The sequence below is a fragment of the Sus scrofa genome, chromosome 2, assembly GCF_000003025.6.
Source record: "Sus scrofa isolate TJ Tabasco breed Duroc chromosome 2, Sscrofa11.1, whole genome shotgun sequence".
Taxonomy (NCBI): domain Eukaryota; kingdom Metazoa; phylum Chordata; class Mammalia; order Artiodactyla; family Suidae; genus Sus; species Sus scrofa.
This window is the reverse complement of record NC_010444.4, coordinates 103,941,295-103,964,535: the sequence shown is the minus strand read 5'-3', so window position 1 is coordinate 103,964,535 and position 23,241 is coordinate 103,941,295. Positions and strand designations below refer to the sequence as shown.

The window sequence follows — 23,241 nt, the reverse complement described above, 5'->3', positions numbered from 1 at the left end:
GCTTTTGTGGCGCACCATTATATATATATACACACATATATATGTATATATATGTGTATATGTATATATACATATATATATGCTGATATATATGTGTGTGTATATGTATATATATATATGCTGATATATGTGTGTGTGTATGTGTGTGTATATATGTATGTATGCATGTGTGTGTGTGTGTGTGTGTATATATATATATAGGCTTTTTTGGAGTTTATCTATGAAAATTTTCCAAAAATTTGAAGTAGGTTTTTTTTTTTACTTATAATAAAAATCCTAGTCACTGTATATTTGAATGTTCTTGTTCATCCTTCAAATTTTATAATTTGTTTCCAGTCTCTCTGGAAGTAGGTGGAATATAAAACATTGAAATAAGGATTTATTTATTTATTTGGTGTTGACATCTTTTTTCAAATGATTTTTATTTTTTCCATTGTAGTTGGTTTACAGGGTTCTGTCAGTTTCTACTGTACAGCAAAGTGACCCAATCACTAAAATAAGGATTTAAATGTCTACAGTGCAAGCACAGCTAGTATCTCCTGTATTTTGCTCCCAAAAGCAGTCCAGCTGATCAATCCCCCCAAAAGTGAAAGAATTCTTCAAATTATTTGGGTATAGTGCTTTGTCCCATTAAGCAAAATGCTCTATAAATATTATTAAGAGCTGATACATATTGAGTCAAATGGGAGATCATCTCATTTATAGGACAGAACATTAAACATTCTGGTAAAAATCTCTGTAGAAAATTACTATCAATTCAGTTTTGATTTAAAATCAAAGCATTATGGTTCTTGAAGATTCCTGAACAAAAGTTTATGTTAAATTATTTTTTAATTTTTTAAAGAACAATTTAAGATGCAATCAGCAATTCTCCTAGTTCAGTATTTACTCATATGAGTATGTGTGTATGATTTATATTGAGTAACTCTTTATCAATTTCAATGGCGATCTTAATTTCTCTTTTAAAAAAATTAGAAAAGGAAAGGAAAGGAAAGGAAAGGAAAAGAAAAGAAAAGAAAAGAAAAGAAAAGAAAAGAAAAGAAAAGAAAAGGGAAGAAAAGAAAAGGAAAGAAAAAGAATGAAATAACAATGACTTGTTGACAGAGCAAAGATAACCAACAGGGACTATTGAAGCAAAAGCTCCAGATGTTCAGAAAAGATTAAACTGTATCATCTTTCAATGGAAGAAAAAAACATAATTATTCATGTTAGTATTCCAAGCCTGGGATTTATCCATTAGAGTTATGGAATGTTTAATGATACATCTTAGAAACAACAAATTTTAAAGAAAGAAAGAAAGAAAAGGGGAGAGTTAACCATATAACCACAACTTTTCCACTGAGCTTCCATATAAGTTCAGGCACTTTCTAAAATATCCATAAAATTTCTTCTAACTCATTTGTATTCTGGATTTGTAAATTCTGTCTCAAGTAAAATAAGCAATTGGGTGCAACATTTGCAAACTTTTATAAATACTGTTCTAATTACTCTACACTCCTGAACCCTTCTGTTTGGATTCAAGGCAGCGATGTCAAACATTATGAGAGTGCTTATTTCTTTGGAGTGAGATGGGACACTTATATGACACATCTGTGTATTTTAGAAGACTCTGCTATATAACAAACACATGCAGGATTATAGGCAATTTCATTTTTACAACCAATTAACACAAGTTGATTATTGATTTCAATAAGTATAACACTCTACAAAATTTCAGCTTAAATGAAAAACAGTATTTTACAATTCTGAATGGCTTCTGAATTCCCAACCATGTTAACAAACCAAAAAGAAATGTTAAAAATATAATTCAATCTTGTTAACAACATAATTCAAGAATTCTTAGAAGATTATACACTGGTATTAATCAGTGTTAAGATCATACATTGGTATTAATCAGTTTTAGTTTCAGCCTTTATTTTACTCACTGATTTGTTCATTTACTCAACAAATGTTTAAGTTACTTCTGTTGGCAGCCTTTGTACTGTGCAGTAATAATATAAAATATGGTAGTAAATAAGTATCTCCCCATAACAATCACCAGAGGTTAATTTATCCTCATTTCCTTTAAAGGAAGTACCCTAATATGAGATACAAAAGACAGTGTATAGCACAGAGTTTTGCAAATAAATCCTCTTCTAATTTTCATGGGCTTCTCCTATTAGGAATTAAAGTTCATGTCATTCATTATACAGAATTTTGACTTTATTCCTCTTCAGCAGCTCTCACTCATGTTACTCACACCCAGAGCAGTCCCACTTGGAATCATAATTATCTTCTTCTGTGCCAAATATCTCATTTTTTTACTCTCTCATTATCTTACTTTCCCTACAAATGTGTTTCCACATCATCAAAATTCTCCAGTCCCTTAATCTCTTTTCTTTATTTTTTCACACTCTCATTCTACTAATTTTTCATTTCTTTCCCAGAACAGCCTGTAGGCCATGATCCATCATTTCCCATTACTACCTTCCACTCCACCCTAAACCTGAATAAATTCAAAGATTCATGTGTCTGTTCTCACAGTCAGACTCCGGGGTATTGCAAGACAAAAATTAGAGAAGGTATTTGTGTCATCTGTTTCATGACAAAGGGTCTCCAAAGTAATATGGATCATAAATCAGGGGATGATAAATTTTTTAACTGTCTCTGATCAGACACCTCTCTCATTTCCCTCAGATTAAGATATTTATGAATGTATTTAAGTCTTGTAATGCAAGGTCCTTGCCATTAAAAACAATTTTAGTCCCTACAGCAAAAGTGTCTTTAGCTTATGCAGTCATCCTTCAGTATTCAGAAGGCACTGGTTCCAGGGCCCACCAAGGATACCAAAATCTGTGGATGCTCAAGATGTATTTGCAGATGTAGGACTTTGTATTTGCAGATGTAGGACTTCCAGACACAGAGGGCCAATTGTTACTTTCTTTGTCTTTATATTTCAACCCATCTTCCTTGCTCACAAATAAATAAATCTTTACCCTCCTTCTCTCAGATTGCACTTCACTAATTTCATACTCTCTCCTACATCTTCTACTTCTCTTTATCTCATGCACAAATCTCTACCATATTACAAAACTTTCCCCTTAACTTCTAGCTACCTCTCTTCCTCTTAATTTTTATAGTCAAGATTCTCAGGTCATCCTACTAGCAGCTTTCTCTATTTTTCCCATTCTCAACCCATGACCAACTGCTTCCAATGCCTTTCCAATGGCATTGCTCACTAATGCCCTCCTAGTTCCAAAATCAAATTGAAATATTTTTTGTCTGTATGCAATTTGACACCTCCCCCATACATGCTGTTAGTAACCACTGCTTGAAACTCTCTTTTTCCTTGATTTTCACAAATCCAAGTCTTTAGTGAATTTCCACCCTTCCTTTCAGGCCACTCTTCAGCAGTGTTTTAAAGTTCCAGCTTCTTCACCTATACCTCTGTTAAGTGTGTGCTCCCATTGGCTTGGGCCTTTCTACTCTTCTTAGGTTAGATATTCCATGTGGTTGATTTTAACACATCTATGGTTTCATCTGGTACATAAATGCTGATGACCTCCAAGCTATATAACCATCTCGATCTCCCTCTATTCATCTTGTGGGCAAAAGTAGTGATTTCTGGGTAGTAAGAGATATTGAAAGATACAAATGCCCTTTGTATTTCCTATAAGTAACATATATTCCTTTTATTTTAAATTCTGTATTTTTTATATTAAAAAATAAATTTTAATGAAAAGAAAAACTTCTATTTATAAAGAACAAAAGTATTTCATAGCAGAATCTCACCATAACATTACGAGTATAATGAGATTTTTCTTTTAAATAAGCAATTAAACTCCCTTAGAGAAAGTCCAGAATAAACCTACAATATATATGTCAAACTCTGTGAAAATGCCACAGGTTTCAAATGTGTTTATTAAGTTTCTGAATAGGTTCCTCCTTTGACCTGTTGCTCACACCCACTAAAACTCAAACAATAACACAAACTAATCTATTACAATTATTTTAGGTTGATTTAAAAATTGTTAGTAAAAGGCCTCCTGAGAGAGTTTTCTTCCCAGTAATTTCCAAAGAACTTATTTTAAAATCCAAACAGTGGTTTAGGATTCCAAATCAGTAACAATGTGTGTTTAGACTGAGAAATTAAAATACATTTCAAACTAAATATTTCGAAATCAATTTCTTTCATGTTTACTCATCAATTCTTTGGTTCCGGGCTCTATGTTTTCCCTGAAACAGTTGACAGTTTTGCTTTTGGTATTAAATAACATAGGATTAGTCTGCCTAAGGGACCATCTGTCGTTCTATGCCCTGTCATGACAATTCTGAGGGCTTCAGAATTGCATCCTGTGGTTTCTCATTAAGGGGAGAAGAAGGGCATTCTCTAACAGGGGTCTAAGCCTCAGAAATGCTGTCCATTCCAAATGAATCAACATACGGCTGTGACATGTGTCAAGCAAAACAGGATGTTTTCGTTTCATTGTATGTGAACATTACTTGAGGTTTTAACAGATGGGAATGTAAGTTTGTTTATTTTTCTTTCATTAGGCTGTGCTTTATAATGTGGAGATATTATTAAATGCCTCAAGGCATTTTCTCCATTTTACTTTATAAGTTACTGATATCCCTGATCAAGCTATAAGTAAAAATAAAGTCCTATTTGTTATATGTTAACTAGTTTAAAGCAATCAGCAATATTTCTGTCCTTTTAAAGTTACAAGAGAGAAAGACTATATTCATTCTACTTCAACTTCAAAAATCCTTTAATAGTGTTTCAAAAAGCTTAAGACTGGGAGTTTCCGTTGTGGCGTAGCAGAAATAAGTCCGACTAGTAAAAATGAGATCGCGGGTTAGATCCCAGACCTCACTCAGTGGGTTAAGGATCCGGCATTGCCCTGATCTGTGGTGTAGGTCGTAGACCCGGCTCGAATCTATCATTGCCGTGGCTGTGGCATAGGCCAGCAGCTATAGCTCCGATTACACCCCTAGGCTAGGAGCCTCCGTAAGCTGTCAGTGTAGCCCTAAAAAGCAAAAAAAAAAAAAAAAAGTTTAATGTAATAAGTACAAACAATGAGGGTGTTACAAATAAGTGTAAACAAATTCAGTCTGATTCAGGTTAAGTCCAAAGTCTTGTATTACATTGAAAAATAACTTTGTGACATATACGGCAAAAAGGAATGTGAAAGTTATTCCTGAGTCTACCTTAGAATTTCTTTTCCTTTAAAAAAATCATATAAAGTTAGTTCAAATAAGTACATAATTTGTTTCCATATTTTTACCTACATGTATTTCATTGTTTCAAAATATAAACCAATTAGTAGTATTTTATGTAGGACCCTTAAATAACCATGGTGCATAAGACACAAACTCATGGGCCATGAGCCATGAAGATACGGAAAGAGATCCATGACCTAAAAGCCTCACAGAGGGAACAGCCAAGAATTAGGGATAACCTTCCAAAATGCCAAAGAAGATGCAATGTGAAATAGATGAATATAATCATCTCCAGAAGTAATAAACTTTAATTTCCTGAGAATGTTTGCAAATGAGACCACAGGGACCCTAGATCTCCAGCAAGAAGTCCAGTCTCCAGCGTCAATTGCCATAAAAAAAAAATGCCTTTCAACTTGAATATAAGTCAACTGATTAATATAAAGAGAGAATGAAACAGCTAACAATTTTACTCAAAGGTATCTGATATAAGTTTTATCATCTTAAAAGGATATAAAATCTAGGGGGAAAAAAACAACTTGGGCAAAGAAGAAAACTTTGTATCTATCATGGTCCATATAATACAAGAGACACAGACCTTGCTTCTGGAGGAAAAACTGTTTAGCCACTAGAAAGCTATATTCGATACCAGAGTAAATCACTTTTTTAAGCTTCCCCTGAGCCTGAATGAAACATTCCCCCAAACCATCACAAATACTTTCCTCCTATGTTGTAGAGCATGATTCTAGTTACTAATTTCATTTTCCAACTTCCTTCACAGCTAGAAGGTGATGCTCTAGATACAGGACATAAGTATGCCTCCATACAAATTTATAAGGTAGCCCTACAACTTATAAAGTCCTCTCTGGTACGTCTGGGTGGTATGAATTGACTAATTCAACCAGGCCCATGGACAAACAAATGACAATATTTTCTGAAATTGAAATCTTACATCATGAAAGGCAAATTAAAAGGCCCTGCCCCCACGTCAGGAGCTGTGCGTCTATATCCCCTCTTACCACCCTCGGGCATCCAAAAGTCATCAAGACAGGTCAGCTTCCAGGGAGCTTAAAGACTAGCAGAAAAGTTGAGTGTGTATAATTATGCATATTGTAACAGAATGATTAGCTTATCACAGATATTCAAGTACCATGAATACACCAATGAGAAGAAGATACGTTTTACTGCAGGAATAAGAGAAGTTTACTCCTTTTAGATAAATCAACTTTAGCTTTTAGATAAATTGGCTGGTCAGCCACAAAATATTTTTCAGGCACTATAGCATTGAGCTGGGGTTTGAATTTTGATAGAGTGGAAAAAAGGGACTGGCAACCTAAAATAAAAAGAATACCATGAGTGAAGTGTTGCCCATGCTTAAGTAATTCAGAGATTCTAATTTAACTGATTTTACAATATATAAATAGACAAGAAGCTATACAGGTAATCTGGGTTTGGTTTCTAGTCCAGAGCTGGTTTTCTTTGTACTAAACTAAGGAGTATCAATTTTATTTTATGAGAACTTGGAAGAAGAATGTTTTTGAGCACAGATACTTGGGTATACTGCCAGGTCTTATCCAGGCTCAGATCGCTCTGACAGGAGGAAGGAGTGATTTCCTAAGGAAGAGAAAAGGGGCAGTGGATTCAGTGAGGAAGCTATTGTGATGGTTGAAGTGAGAGTTTACAAGGAGCTGAACTAGCCGAGTGGCAATAATATAAAAAGAAGACAAGAGATAGCTTTTTTTTTCTTTTTTGGCCATCCCACGGCATATGGAGGTCCTGGGCTAGAGATCAGATCCTTAGCTGCAGTTGCAACCTGAGCCACAGCTGTGGCAATGCCACATCCCCAACTCACTGCGCCAGGCCAGGGATCAAATCCATGTACCAGTGCTTCCAAGATGCCACCGATCCCCTTGTGCCACAATGGGAACTCCGAGACAGCATTATTAAATTCATTAACAACTCAATTATTTATTGATGTGCCTTGTGCATCCAAGTCTTGATATTAAATTACAATACTGAAGGCTTCACTTATAAAGAACTAGATGATAATATCAATCTAAAATAATCTGATAATGTATATGTTTATAATCTATTTAATATGACTCTCAGAAGAAAAAAAAAAACCTGCCATTACAGGTATGTAATAGGCCAGTAATAGTACTTGTGTTTTAAAGATGTGACCTTAATCAAATTGATCTGATTCTCTCTCTCAATTGAGAAAGTTCAAGCATCAAACAAAATTCCTAGTCATCTGGGGAGTTCCTTCTGTGGTGCAATGGAATCAGAGGTGTATCCACAATGTAAGGATGCAGGTTCAATCCCAGGCCTGGCACAGTGGGTTAAAGGATCCAGGCCGTAACTGTGGCTCAGATCTGATCCCCAGCCCCGGGAATTCCATATCCTGCAGGCAAGAGCTAAATGTAATCAATATAAAGATTACATTTGCTTACAGCTTGCCAAAACTGAATCAAGCAGAAACAGACCAACTGAACAGACCGATCACTAGAAATGAAATTGAAGAGGTCATAAAATCACTCCCTACAAATAAAAGTCCAGGACCAGATGACTTCACAGGTGAATTCTATCAAACATATAAAGAGGAATTGGTGCCCATCCTCCTTAAACTCTTTCAAAAGGTTGAAGAAGAAGGAATACTCCCAAAGACATTCTATGAGGCCACCATCACCCTCATTCCAAAACCAGACAGAGATACCACCAAAAAAGAAAACTATTGCCCAATATCATTGATGAATATAGATGCAAAAATTCTCAACAAAATCTTAGCCAACCGAATCCAACAACATACCAAAAAAATTATACACCATGACCAGGTTGGGTTCATCCCAGGTTCACAAGGATGGTTCAACATACGCAAATCAATCAGCATCATACACCACATTAACAAAAAAAAGGTCAAAAATCATATGATCATCTCAATAGACGCAGAAAAAGCATTTGACAAAGTCCAACATCCATTCATGATCAAGACCCTCGCCAAAGTGGGTATAGAGGGAACATTCCTGAATATAATCAAAGCCATTTATGATAAACCCACAGCAAATATAATCCTCAATGGGGAAAAACTGAAAGCCTTCTCACTCAAATCTGGAACAAGACAGGGATGCCCACTCTCACCACTGCTCTTCAACATACTTTTGGAAGTCTTAGCCACAGCAATTAGACAAACAAAAGTAATAAAAGGCATCCATATAGGAAGAGAAGAGATCAAACTGTCACTGTATGCAGATGATATGATACTATACCTAGAAAACCCTAAGGACTCAACCCCAAAACTCCTTGAACTGATTAATAAATTCAGCAAAGTGGCAGGATATAAGATTAACATTCAGAAGTCAGTTGCATTTCTGTATACCAGCAATGAAACATTAGAAAAGGAATACAAAAAAATGATACCTTTTAAAATTGTACCTCACAAAATCAAATACCTCGGAATACACCTGACCAAAGAGGTAAAGGACCTATATGCCGAGAACTATAAAACTTTAATCAAAGAAATCAAAGAAGATGTAAAGAAATGGAAAGATATTCCATGTTCCTGGATTGGGAAAATCAATATTGTGAAAATGGCCCTGCTACCCAAAGCAATCTACAGATTCAATGCAATCCCCATCAAATTACCCATGACATTTTTCACAGAACTAGAACAAACAATCCAAACATTTATATGGAACCACAAAAGACCCAGAATCGCCAAAGCAATCCTGAGAAACAAAAACCAAGCAGGAGGCATAACTCTCCCAGACTTCAAGAACTACTACAAAGCTACAGTCATCAAAACAGTGTGGTACTGGTATCAAAACAGACAGACAGACCAATGGAACAGAATAGAGAATCCGGAAATAAACCCTGACACCTATGGTCAATTAATCTTTGACAAGGGAGGCAAGAACATAAAATGGGAAAAGGAAAGTCTATTCAGCAAGCATTGCTGGGAAACCTGGACAGCTGCATGCAAAGCAATGAAACTAGAACACACCCTCACACCATGCACAAAAATAAACTCCAAATGGCTGAAAGACTTAAATATACGACAGGACACCATCAAACTCCTAGAAGAAAACATAGGCAAGACATTCTCTGACATCAACATCATGAATATTTTCTCAGGTCAGTCTCCCAAAGCAATAGAAATTAGAGCAAAAATAAACCCATGGGACCTCATCAAACTGAAAAGCTTTTGCACAGCAAAGGAAACCAAAAAGAAAACAAAAAGACAACTTACAGAATGGGAGAAAATAGTTTCAAATGATGCAACTGACAAGGGCTTAATCTCTAGAATATACAAGCAACTTATACAACTCAACAGCAAAAAAGCCAATCAATCAATGGAAAAATGGGCAAAAGACCTGAATAGACATTTCTCCAAGGAAGATATACAGATGGCCAACAAACACATGAAAAAATGCTCAACATCGCTGATTATAAGAGAAATGCAAATCAAAACTACCATGAGATACCACCTCACACCAGTCAGAATGGCCATCATTAATAAATCCACAAATAACAAGTGCTGGAGGGGCTGTGGAGAAAAGGGAACCCTCCTGCACTGCTGGTGGGAATGTAAACTGGTACAGCCACTATGGAGAACAGTTTGGAGATACCTTAGAAATCTATACATAGAACTTCCATATGACCCTGCAATCCCACTCTTGGGCATCTATCCAGACAAAGCTCTACTTAAAAGAGACACATGCACCCGCATGTTCATTGCAGCCCTATTCACAATAGCCAGGACATGGAAACAATCCAAATGTCCATCGACAGATGATTGGATTCGGAAGAGGTGGTATATATACACAATGGAATACTACTCAGCCATAAAAAAGGATGACATAATGCCATTTGCAGCAACATGGATGGAACTAGAGAATCTCATCCTGAGTGAAATGAGCCAGAAAGACAAAGACAAATACCATATGATATCACTTATAACTGGAATCTAATATCCAGCACAAATGAACATCTCCTCAGAAAAGAAAATCATGGACTTGGAGAAGAGACTTGTGGTTGCCTGATGGGAGGGGGAGGGGGTGGGAGGGATCGGGAGCTTGGGCTTATCAGACACAACCTAGAATAGATTTACAAGGAGATCCTGCTGAATAGCATTGAGAACTATGTCTAGATACTCATGTTGCAACAGAAGAAAGGGTGGGGGAAAAAACTGTAACTGCAATGTATACATCTAAGGATGACCTGACCCCCTTGCTGTACAGTGGGAAAATAATAAAAAATAAAAAAAAAAAAAAGATTACATTTGCTGCTGGTCACACTATTCACCATCATCAAGAGACCACATATGTCAACCTTCCATTTTTTTGCTGCTGCTGAAGTTATATTGAGGCTCAGAGCATTTAAATGACGTACATATAAGTTTATGTATTTAGCTTTTTCAAGAACTAGGAGTAAAACTCAGGTCTCCTCAAAATACAATACCCTTTCTATTCTTGCAATTTGTCAATGAGTTAGCTGTTATTTTATGGTACAACACAACTGCTTGATCAAAACCTGTCATACCTCAGTTATTGTCCATTCCTCCTTCTGTAGATCTCATCTTGAAAGAAACTACCAATTACCTTGCCAAACAGGTGTAAGTCATCCCAGGATCCTTTAACTCATAAAACCAATTGGTCATTATGTCCTATTTGTTCTACTGCCAATTAAGTTTCAAATCTGCCCCCTCCTAATCATCCTTCCTGCTGTTATCTAATTTGGGGAATTATCATAACCAATTTTAATTACTGTAATAATTTTCCTACCATCAATCTCTCCTCCAATATAATCTGCCACTTGCTCTATCTAGAATGACCTTTTAAGACTAAAATTCTGAAAATCTGCCAGTTTAAAGTCTCCAACGGCTGACCAAAGTTTTAGGACAAAGGTCCAAGAGTGTCTGAAAGTGAATAATCTGATCTACCTTAACTCTACAGAGCTTCCACCTTAACCCCACTGGCATGCTGGAAGCAGTTTCCTGAACACAACATGCTGTTTCTTGACCCTGTATGTTGTCATCTCTCCTCCGCCTCCTTACAATATAGCTGATTTATTTTTACCTTTCAATATACCCTAAAGCAAAGCTTACTCTGGAGAGTCTTTATTGGCAATCCTCCAACACTTCGAGGTGTTAAATGCCTCACTTTTTAAGTTTCCAAAGCACGTGGGCACAAATCAACCACAGCATTTATCTAACTGAAATACAACTATAAATATACAGGTCTATCTCTTCCACTAACTTTAAACTTTTTAGAGGTAGGGACACTATCATTTCTGCACCCCTAGAAACTAGCACAATAATTAAAACAAAATATATACACCTTGATTAAAAATAAAATTTGAAAAATGAAGGAATAATTAAAATGAATAAAGAATAAATAAGTTAATGAATCTCTATAATGCAAATACAACAGAAGCCCATGTATAAAACTATAACTATTATACAGACAGGCACCAGAGAAATGACTTGTTACACAAGCCCAATAGATAAAAGAAACATGTAAAGTTTTGAATCAGCATATTACCCACTGTAAAAATAGAAATGTATTTATGAATAAAAATTTTTTGTAGGAATAGTAGAACTTTACCTGCATTTTAACTGCTTTGATCTTTAAACTAAGGTCTTTTGAGGGTGCTGGAGTCCTCAAAATAAAATTTTTCAGTTTTTAAAACCCCTAGGCATGAGATCCCACTTTTACCTTCTTGATCAACTAATGAGATAGCCACTAGAGCCAGACATCTCATGAATAGGCAATGTGAGAGCTTGTCTTCTGTGATTGCTGCTGTAGGCTATTATCAGTGCAAGCACTATAAAAATTGTATGTAGAGGTATGAACTAATTCAAAATACTATTAAGAGTACAAATGCAATGGACAAGAGTATTAATCAAAGAAAAAAAGAGAGAGAGATGTGTCCCTCACAACTTCAACCTCCGGCTAAATGCCATAGCAAGTCTTCCTTTGATCTTTTCTACAACCTTTCAAGTACTAATTATTTTTTTAATGTTCTATGAATACAAATACATGTTTGTCATTTCCCTTCATATGATGCATTATAAGGCATTAGGAAAGCAAAATGAATCTGGTTTTGAAAGTTTAATTGCACAGCTTTTGCATATACTTAAGTAGTCAATGTAAAACCTTCTCAGCAGGTGTACTATGAGATAAAGTGATTTTTCATGAATAATTCATTATTTTAAAAAAACACTTCTTCTAAGATACAATTTGCAATAATGTTTTCCAAGGGAGATCAGTGAAAATTCGAAGCTGTCATTGCCAATTTGTTTTAGTTCAGATTCAAAAGGTCACCCACTTGACACAATAGAAACTAGAAATGCCCTTTTTTCACGTCAACATGTTATGCTCCACATTTTCTATCTAAAATATTTCTGAAACCTGAGAAGTAAGGACTTTTATGCTACCCAAGAAAAATTACTCAGAAAAAATAAAATTTTCTAAACACTCCCAATTAATTTCAACAGAATACTCTAAGAAGGTGGAAATCATCTCAGAATGCCCCGCTGCAAAATATCTGGGAAATTTTATATAAAAAGACATTTTACTCCACCACAGACCTAGAAGTTAGTGATTCAAATCATGCCCCTGTATAGACTATCATTAAAATTTTCATATTTTTTTCTTTCAGAAAGAGATAAAAGCCTCCCATGTGAGCTTTTACTTTTATATCATTTTATACTCAAGGTGACTGTTTAAAGGAGGCAGATAGATATCTTCATTTTTAAGATGAAAAAAACTGATAGCATGAAAGGCTAAAAGTCACAAAACAAAACTAAGAAATAAAATAGAGATTTAAGAATAAAATATCATTATCAAAACAGCTGTAATTGCCTAGGATATCAGACTTAACATTCCCTTGGGAAAAAATTTTCTCCAAATTTCTATCATATTTTATTATTGGAAGGGCAAAATACATCAAAACATAAGATATATTATGGATAAATACTTTCTAAATTATTTACCCCTTAGAAATAAAACTTAGGAGTCCCCACTGTGGTGTAGCAGGTTAAGGATCTGGCATTGTCTCTGAAACGGCTTGGGTCACTGCTGAGGCAAGGTTCGATCCTGGGCCCAGCACAGTGGTTAAGGATCCAGCATTACTGTAGCTGTGGCATAGGTTGCAGGTGCAACTCAGAATCAATCCTTGGCCCGGGAACTTCTGTATGCCTTGGGTGTGGCCCTAAACTAAAAATTAGAAAGAAAACAAAATTTGGATAGACTATATTCTTTATTAAATAGAGCATGGAGCATGGGATCTGTCACCTGAAATTCAAATGTGCTTTGTGTCGAGGAAAAAAAAACCCTAAAAAAAAAATTTCAGTAGATAGCATTCTTTATCTAACAACACTGCTCTATATCTTTATCTAAGATAATGTTTTTTTTCCTCAAATACTTATATCAGTAACTTTTATCTACACTGTTACTTAAAAATAACATTAAAATAATATCTAAGCCCTAATGAATTTCAGCTAAGCATAACATCTAGTACAGGTTAGAAATCCAAAAGGTGAAGAGTCCTCTCTAGGTTATCAAGAGAGAGAAAGAACTGACATTTAGTTTTGTAAGAATAAAAATAAAAATAATAATAATAATAATAAAACTAAGTTATGTGTTAGAACAGCCAGATTCAGATCATAAAGTTTACTTTACCTAACTGGCTTGATATAGGCAAAGTTATATAAAATTCTGGTAACTGGGAAATGCTTTAACAAGTCCTGCTGTTCCAGGAGTTGAGAGTGGTTGTTGACACTTGTACAGGTGGCAGCAGAAGAAACTGAACCCCATATGCTTTATCCCAAGGCCTGAATTAATTTTCTGCTATCAGCAGGCTCAAATCATGACAGTTCTCTATCTTCTCAAGGAAGCATTTCTTCCTTCTCAGTTGCCTTCAGACTGAGATTCTCTATTTGATTACTTTCCTTCATCATTCACTTCTACAGTCTCAGAAAGAGAGGATGCTCCTCTACCACTGACTCCCAACCTCCCCTGCCACACTCCCAAGCACTATAAAAAGTACCATAAATAAACTATGATTTGGAAGCAGCATCTAGAACTATTCCTCTTCTTCTCTAACAACTACTTCTGTTCCAGCATACTTTTTCCTATGTTTCTAAAAAAAAAAAAAAAAACCACATAAGCAAAGAAAACCAATAACTCAACACCAACTATTTGTTGGATCCTCAGCTTCTTTTATTCACCCCTCTTTTTACCATCCCTGTATTCTGGCTTCCTATTAAAAAAATCTTTAAAACTAAGCAAGAGATTTAAAATTCAACAAAAAGAAAACAAACAATCCAATTAAAAAATGAGCAAAAGTACTAAACAGACACTTCACAAGAAATATATACATATGGCAAATAAGGATATGTGAAAATGCTCAACACCATTTGTCACTGAAGAACTGCAAACCAGAACAACAATGAAATACCACTATACCCTATTAGAAGCTTAAATCCAAAAAACTGACAATACCGATTGCTGTCAACAATGCAGAGCAACAGGAACTTTCATGTGTTGCTAGTGGGAATGTAAAATGGTGCAGCCTCTTTGGAAGATAGTCTGGTAGTTTCTTACAAAGCTAAACAAAGCAACTCAATAACATGCAAACAAACAACCCAATTAAAAAATGGGCAGAGGATCTGTATAGCCATTTTTCAAAAGACATACAGATGGCCAACAGGTACATGAAAATGTGCTCCACATCACTAATGATGAGGGAAATGTGAACCAAAACCACAATGATACAACACCTCACACCTGTTAGAAGAGCTATCACCAAAAAGATCAGAAATAACAAATGTTGACAAGGATATAAAGGAAAAAGAACCCTCGTGCAATGTTAGGGGGAATGTAAATTGGTGTAGCCACAGTGGAAAACAAAGTTTCCTTTAAAAATTAAAAATACCACTTCTGGATATTTATCTGAAGAAAATTAGAACACTAACTCAAAAATACATGTTCACACCCATGTTCGTTATTTAAAATAGTCAATTTATGGAATGTGAAACCTCAAACAAACAAAAAAAAAAGAGTTTGTGGATACAGAGAACAGATAGATCATTGCCAGATGAAGTAAGGGTAAAGGAGTGAGCAAAATGGGTGAAAGGCATTAAAAAGCACAAACTTTCAGCTACAAAATAAGTAGGTCATTTGGCTTAGCAGTTAAGGAACTGGCATTATCAGTGCTGTGGTGTGAGCTCCATCCCTGGCCCAGGAACTTCTACATACCTCGGGTGTAACGCAAAAAAACAAAAAACAAAAAACAAAAAAAAACAGTCATGGGGGATGTAAGATACAGCATGTACAGCATGATGACAACAGTATTTTTTGTTTATTTGAAAGTTCCTAAAAGAGTAAAAGTTTTGATCACATGAAAAAAAATTGCAACTATATATTGTAATACACATTAACTAGACTTGCTGTGGCGATCAATTCACAATACATACAAATTTCAAATCACTATGTTATAATCCTGGAACAAATATATTACATGTCAATTAAATCTATTTTTTTTAAAGCTAAACAATCCAGAAATTACACCCCTGGGCATTTACCCAACTTATTTGAAAACACATTCACACAAAAGTTTACATTCACGCAAAAATATACAAATACGTATTTCAGTTTAATTCAAAATCACCAAAAACTATAAACAACCAAGATGTTTTTTATCATGTGAATGTATATAAGGAGTCCTGGTACATATATACTATGAAATATTATTATTGAGTGATAAAGAAAGACAAGCTAATAAGCCATGAAAAGTCATGGATGAACTTTAAATGTATATTGCTGTTTTAAAGAAGCCAGTCTGAAAATGCCACATGTTACAATTCTATCTATACAACAATCTGAAAAAGACAAAACTACAGAGATAAGCTGATAAGTGGTTCCCAGAGATAAAAGTGGATGAATAAGGTTAAATAGATGAAACTATTCTGTATGAAATTGTAATACTGAATAACAAGACACTAAAAATTCGTTAAATCCATTTGCACTATTCCATACAAGAATACACCTTGACAAAGAAAAAAAAAAAAAACTATATTACAAATGTGTGAAACGATTTCACTGGAAGCAGTTGGGGGAAAGGTGCTGACCTAAGTAACTCTGGAAATGAGTAGAGTCTGGGAAATTAAAGACAAAAGAAACTGTATGTAAGCATTTGTGCTCTAGTTGATAAAGTGATATTCCAAGAGAGTAAAGGATAACAATTCTAATATTGTATGCATGTGTACTGGAATAGAATAATTAAATAAATGGATGGTGAATGGCAAAAACCAGATTTCTCATTGTTAGAGTGGTAGGTTACAGATAAGCAAAAAGAATCTAGAAGAGCCATGCATTAATGGATTACATTCTGAGACATCAGTGTGAACTGGTGTTTAGTTTAATATAAATACAGATGATTACACAAAGAAATCTCTTATACATATATATCCTTGCTCTGTCAGCTAAGAAAGCTTAGAGGTTACAGTGCCCTAGCTGCAATGGTACACATGACCCCAGATATTGGTTTCTAATACCAATCTCCAATAAAAAGAACAAGACTCCTGGGGGTTATAGCTAGTTCTAGGGCTGGGGGAAGAACTATACAAGATGAGCCTATAGTTTCCCATAGTGCCAGAAAGAATGGAAGTACTCTAGCTCTCTCCCTCTCCCTCTCACACACACACACAGTGATGAAGCCATGTCAGAGGGACAGAGGAGTCAACTTGAAGAGCTCCCAATGGCCACAGCCAGAACAACTAGAACAACAAAATAAAGTAGTACTGCATTATAACCAAAGCATAAAATATTTGTGATTTCATAACTGACCTAAGTAGATAACTGAGTAAGTAAATACGTGGGAAAAGAAAAGACAAATCACTCATGCAGAATTCCAAATAATTCAGGCAAATACTCCACCCTCTAGGAGGTGAAGCATAACTCCCCTCTCAAGAGTAGACTACACCTGGTAACTTCCTACCAAGGAATACGACATGGGAAGAGGAAGAAAGAGGAACGTAACAATGGAGAAACCCGACAAACATTACCTCAGCCAGATAGCAAGGTCCACATCAACAAGAGACATGGTGTCTACTGCATAGTATGTCATGCACATAATATGTACCTGATTATGATTTGATGAAGATGGCACTTTATCTCTGTGATCTTGCTCCCAAAAATACATAATCCAAATCAAACCATAAGAAAACTACGTGACAAATCCCAACGAATGGAACATTCACAAAATTATTTGGCCAGTACTTTTCAAACAAAGTCATAACAAGGAAAGTCTTAGAAACTGTCAAAACTAAGAGGAGCCTAAGGAGACATTATGATTAAACTAATGTGGTATCCTGAATGAGATATGAAACAAAAAGGAAAAGGAAACAAAGAAACAGAAAAAAAAAACAAAAGGAAATATGACTAAAATTTGCATTTTAATAATATGTCCATTCATTAATATTTCATCAGTAATTATTAATTAATTACACCAAATATACCATACTGATATAAAATGCTAATAATGGGAAAAATGAGGTACAAATGGTTATGTGGAAACTGTAAAAATTTCACAAGTTTTCTATAAATTAAAGCTGTTCTAAAATAAAGAGCTACTTTTAAAAAGCAACTCATTACTACAAGGATGATAAGGAAACAATTCATTACGTTGAAAATTGTTAAATTAAAGGAAAGAATCATGCATTTATCCTGTCACTCATAAAGGAACTCTACCCTGAGTAATTTTGGTGGCTTTGTAATATGTAACCTCTGAATGACATTTCCAGACTTCTCCTTGTATGCTTCTGATTCAGGTGGTCCGCAAAGGAGAATTCAATGCCCATGCAGTTTGAGGCCTCTTGTGACCCCAAACACCTGGCAGGTGAGGCCAGTCTCCTTCAAGTCACATTGTTTGAGAATGTAGCTGAAAGCCAGTGGTAAACTCCCCCTTCCATTAAATATTAGCTCAAGACCAATATATAACAAAACTATCACCATCAGGGAAACTTGAAAAGAATTTTGAAGAGTAAGCAGGACAGAAGTCACAATCTACTACAACCTAGGAAGTGACATTCCGTAACTTTTTCCACATTCTCTTCTTTACAAAAGATTCAGTGGGTCCAGCCTACACTCAAAAAGAAAGGGTTATATAAGCACTTGAACACTAAGAATGGATCAGTGGGAACCATTTTAGATGCTGCCTACCAGAGTTTGCCCCCTGGCCTCCAATGATTTACGTGCCTCTCGGATGCAAAGCACACTCACCCCCTCCTAGATTCCACAAAATTCTCATCCCTTCATAGCATCAGCTCAAAGTCCATAATCTCATCATCTAAATCAGGTCCATGTATAGATGGGACTCCTTGGGAACAATGACTATTCTTCTTTTCCTTTCTAATCATTAAAACATGCTTAATTTCCAAATCTAAAACTTGAAATAAAATCATTAATTTCAAAGGAAACACTTCCTTTCTGTTATTAGCAAATCTTGTATCATTCATCATATATATATATATATATATATAAAATGCACCCTTAAATGATATTATTAGACCCTGAAGCTTCCCTATCCCTCCAGATCTCAGAGCCACTTCTCCTAGCATGTTAGTAAACTCTCCTCGATTGTCACATATCAAGCTATCAAACGACCAAAAGCAGAGAGAAAAAGAATGCCTCCTTTTTAAAGTCAATATATAAAACTTCAGAGAAGGCCTATGTTTGGTCTACTCTGGGTCACATGCCCATTGCTGGCCTGGGCTGAACTTCTATCACGAGGCAGAGTACTACTATTGCAAACTCACGAGAATGGGAGCAGAAGAGGTCCAGTCCCCTGAAGAAAGGTGGTAACCAGAGGAAGAAGGGTGGTAACCAGAGGAGGAAGAAAAAAAAAAATGCAGGACAGGCAGAAAAAAGAATTTCATTACAATGTTTAAGTCTAAATCATTATGTGAGTTATCGAGCCACACATAAAAGGAATGAAGAACAAATATTTAGATTCAGGTCACCTTACCTGAGCCAAAATTTCCAGCTCCTGAAAATCAATAATCTTTTTAGTCATTCATATTCATTATACATTTCAAATTTCAATTCATTGATATTTATTTCACATCTTGATTAGGATATATATCTGTTTTTTATTCAAGCAAAGCTTTTTTATTAAATTAGTCTTAGTACACTGGTATTGTACATTAATGTTAAAATGGTTTTTAGGTATGACTCAAATTTAAAAGTTCTCCAATATAACTTTTCCAGGAAAAACATGATATTGGCAAACACACCATCTTTCAAAAGCAATCTCTCTCTTATAAGCAGGGGATACTATCGACATGTTGATATGTTGGTAGGAATTATATCTTCAACTTCTTTAATTTAAAATAAAGCACGGATGTGAAATAAAATACAGATTGTTTTATGAATGAGTGAATGAATAAATAAATTAATGAGTTACTTTAAGGAGAATCACTTATAATGACTACCCATATCATAAAATAAAACTTTGCAAGCCACCCAGAAGCCCTTTCACATAACCCATCACATTAACATGTCCCCACTTCCCCAGTATAACTACTATCCTGATGATTAGAACAACTACTTCCTTTGGTTTCATGATAGTTTTATCACCTAAGTACTATTACATTAATCAAACAAGAAGACCATTAGATTGTGACCATTAGATAAGATTAGTGTTTCTAATGCCATGGCCTACACATGTTAACCAAACCAAAATGTGAGCCTGTAAATGCCCCAAGTTTACAAAATTGAAACCTAAGGGTAACCAGTTACAAACAGCCAGCCAGGCTTTAAGCTATCACCAATCAATAATTTCCTTATTTTGCTTTCACATTTTCTCTATAAAAGTCTCTCTCCTGGCTCCTGTCAGTGGAGCTCTACTACTTCCAGTTTGGCTCTGCCTTATTTGAATGAATTTTTGCTCAAATAAATTCTTAAAATCTTTAATATACCTCAGTTTATCTTTAAAATTATGCATCCCTAGACACCATAGTTACCAAAGTTTAATCTTGATCTCTTTGAAAATTTTGCTGTGTCTTTTAAATCTCTTTTAATCTATAGGTTCCCCCTTCATCCCTTTCCTCTCCTTATAATGTATCTGTTAAAGAACTTGGGACAGGTTCCCTTAGCAGTTTAGTTCTTTTGAGTCTGTTACTTCAGCCCTCCCAATGATCCTATGAGGTTGCTAATAACTCTGAAAAAACCCTTTTCTTTTTAAACTAGCTCGAGTTGAATACAAGTGCCTGCATCTAAGAACCCTGATTACAAAATGAGAATAACTTTATACAAAAAATTATGTATGTGAAGTTAATTTTATATAAAGTGGAATGTAGGATGCGGGTGATAGTTATTGTGACAGAATGCTTATTGAAATTTTTATTATCTTAGGTGAAAAACAAATCTATATCATGAACAAGAGTGTTACAGTTTAATTTGTTAAAGTCACATTGATATTAAAGTGGAAAATCTTTCTAAAGGTGTTTAGCACTTGTTAGAGATTCATATAGCGATTTCTGTCAATGGGATTATGGTAGGTAAAGGTATGAGTTTATGTGGATGAAAATTTCCATGCAGAGAAACATGTGATAAGAGATTTGCGGCAAATTTTTAGGCTTGTAATATTTCCAACAAAACTCAAGTTAGCTGTACAATTTGAAAATAGAATATAATTTAGGCTTTCATAAGCATAAAAATGTATATGATACTTCTAAAAATAAAGGCAATCATTTATCTTTATATTCAGGTTGAATTGTCATGGGATTTTAATAAGACCAGACAGAAGACTCAAAACATAGACATCATCCTTAACAAGAAGCAAAGTCTGTAAGTGTGAAGTGACTTTAAGGATAAATACTTTTAGATTTAATGTAGGAAAGCCCATGAAGAGGCAGAAGGTACTACCTGAAGGGAGCCAGGAAATAGCAAATGAGATCATTGACAAACATAATATCATCATTCTAATCCAATACCTTTAGTGACTACCGTATCCTGTAGATATAAAAGGAAAAACCGAGGAAAAGACTGGATAAGAATTTAATAAACTTACCATACATTTTACATGCTTTCCATTTTACCAGGCGAGGGTCCAGAAGCATAATTATTGTTGTAGCAAAATGTATCCTTGGCATCACCCAGAGTGGTTGAAGTTCAACAGTAGTACCTAATAAAAGGATAAGAAAATGGTGCCAAGATATATAATGTAGAATAGGAATGTATAGGTCATAATATCATGATGACAGAAACATTAACTGATATAATGCTAAAAATCTACACATTACATACATTAAAAGGTAATATAAAGAGTGACCTATTTTAAAATACCTAGCTGGGAACAAATTACTCTTTGTAATCCAGGCATTCCTTTATTCAGTTATGTGTTACTTACCACTTAAATTCATTTACACTCCAACATATATCTGGAGAACACGAAAAGACAACAGCTTACAGCAGGAAAGTCAAGTATGGCAGGCACTGTGCTATGTGCCCCAGTCATAAGTTTATATCAGCTATTCCTAACTGATCATAGCACTCTTTATTGAGGAGCTGGGCAAAAAGATTCAGAATCCTTCTCAACTCAGTCCTCCATATAGCTACCACTATTTTAACAAACAAAGATGATCCTTGAAATGAAAATCAATTTGCCACCTCTGGCATAGAGGAAATGGACAAGAGGATAACCCTGTATTATTTAGCAAAAGATAAACCAAAATGTAGCCAGTAATAAGGAATAAGAATATGAATTACCAATAATTACCGTAAGGAATAATGCTTCATAATGGTAAAAGTTATTAACTTAGATTTTAAAAGTCATTTCTTGGGGGAAAAACTGTAATTGCAATGTACACATGTAAGGATAACCTGACCCCCTTGCTGTACAGTGGGAAAAAATAAAAATAAAAAAATTAAAAAAAAAAGTCATTTCTTCAAGTAGTATGACAGTCAAATGATTTAAACTCCTTATTTTTCAAATCATGCTGTATAACCTTCTACACTACAGTTTATGTTCATTCTCATAAAAGTCATATTTCATAAAAAGTAAGATACTGTGAACATGTAAGTTTTTGAAGAAAACGCATGTGTGAAATAGACTAACCATGACATATCAAACTTTGATATACAAAAATTTATTTCCTTGAAAATGTAAATCAATTTAAAAAATTATTGATCTTCTACTACTGTCAACACAGTAGATTACTGTGCAATGATTCAGAATACATGCTATAGATTCTTAGCGCTTGTGGTCAATTCCTGGGCCCACCACCATTTAATCTTATGGGGCAAGTAACTTCTCTAGGTCTGAGTTTCTTCATTTATAAAATGGACTAAAAATATTACTGATGTCATTGTATCTTGTAAAGACTAAAGGAATATTATACCACACCACACTACAACACTTACTTCTAGTAAACACATAATTTTCAGATATCATTATTTTTGCTATTTTTATTGTTGTTATTATTATTATACAAAGACCAATATAATTACTCCTACCTCCTACTTCAGGAGTCTGGGAGCATGGGGTGGAGAGGAGGAGATATGAGGAAGATAAAGAATATGTACTATGAAATAATATTGCTATAATATATAACAGAATAATATTGATACATTGACATAAAAACTATTATATGAATTTAAGTTGAATTATTATGATTTAAAAATCAGGTGAAAGAATTGAGAGGGGTTTTTTTGTTTTTTGTTTTTTTTTTTGTCTTTTTGCCATTTCTTGGGCCGCTCCCGCGGCATATGGAAGTTCCCAGGCTAGGGGTCTAATCAGAGCTGCAGCCACCGGCCCACGTCAGAGCCACAGCAATTCAGGATCCGAGCCATGTCTGCAACCTACACCACAGCTCACGGCAACGCCGGATCGTCAACCCACTGAGCAAGGGCAGGGACCGAACCTGCAACCTCATGGTTCCTAGTCGGATTCGTTAACCACTGCGCCACGACGGGAACTCCAGAATTGGGAGTTTTAATTGAGAAGATAAAATTTAAGAATTTCTGGAAAGATATACATGATTTC

At 35.0% G+C, this 23,241-nt stretch overlaps 1 long non-coding RNA gene across 2 annotated transcripts in view; it reads right to left on the bottom strand.

Annotated features, from left to right (window-relative positions):
- Nucleotides 1-23,241, bottom strand: part of LOC106509506 — a 997,952-nt gene that overhangs the window by 857,231 nt on the left and 117,480 nt on the right. For both annotated transcript variants that reach the window (XR_002342062.1, XR_002342063.1), the window contains exon 2: nt 21,268-21,381. This is a non-coding gene — a long non-coding RNA (uncharacterized LOC106509506). The remainder of the gene's footprint in view (nt 1-21,267; nt 21,382-23,241) is intronic.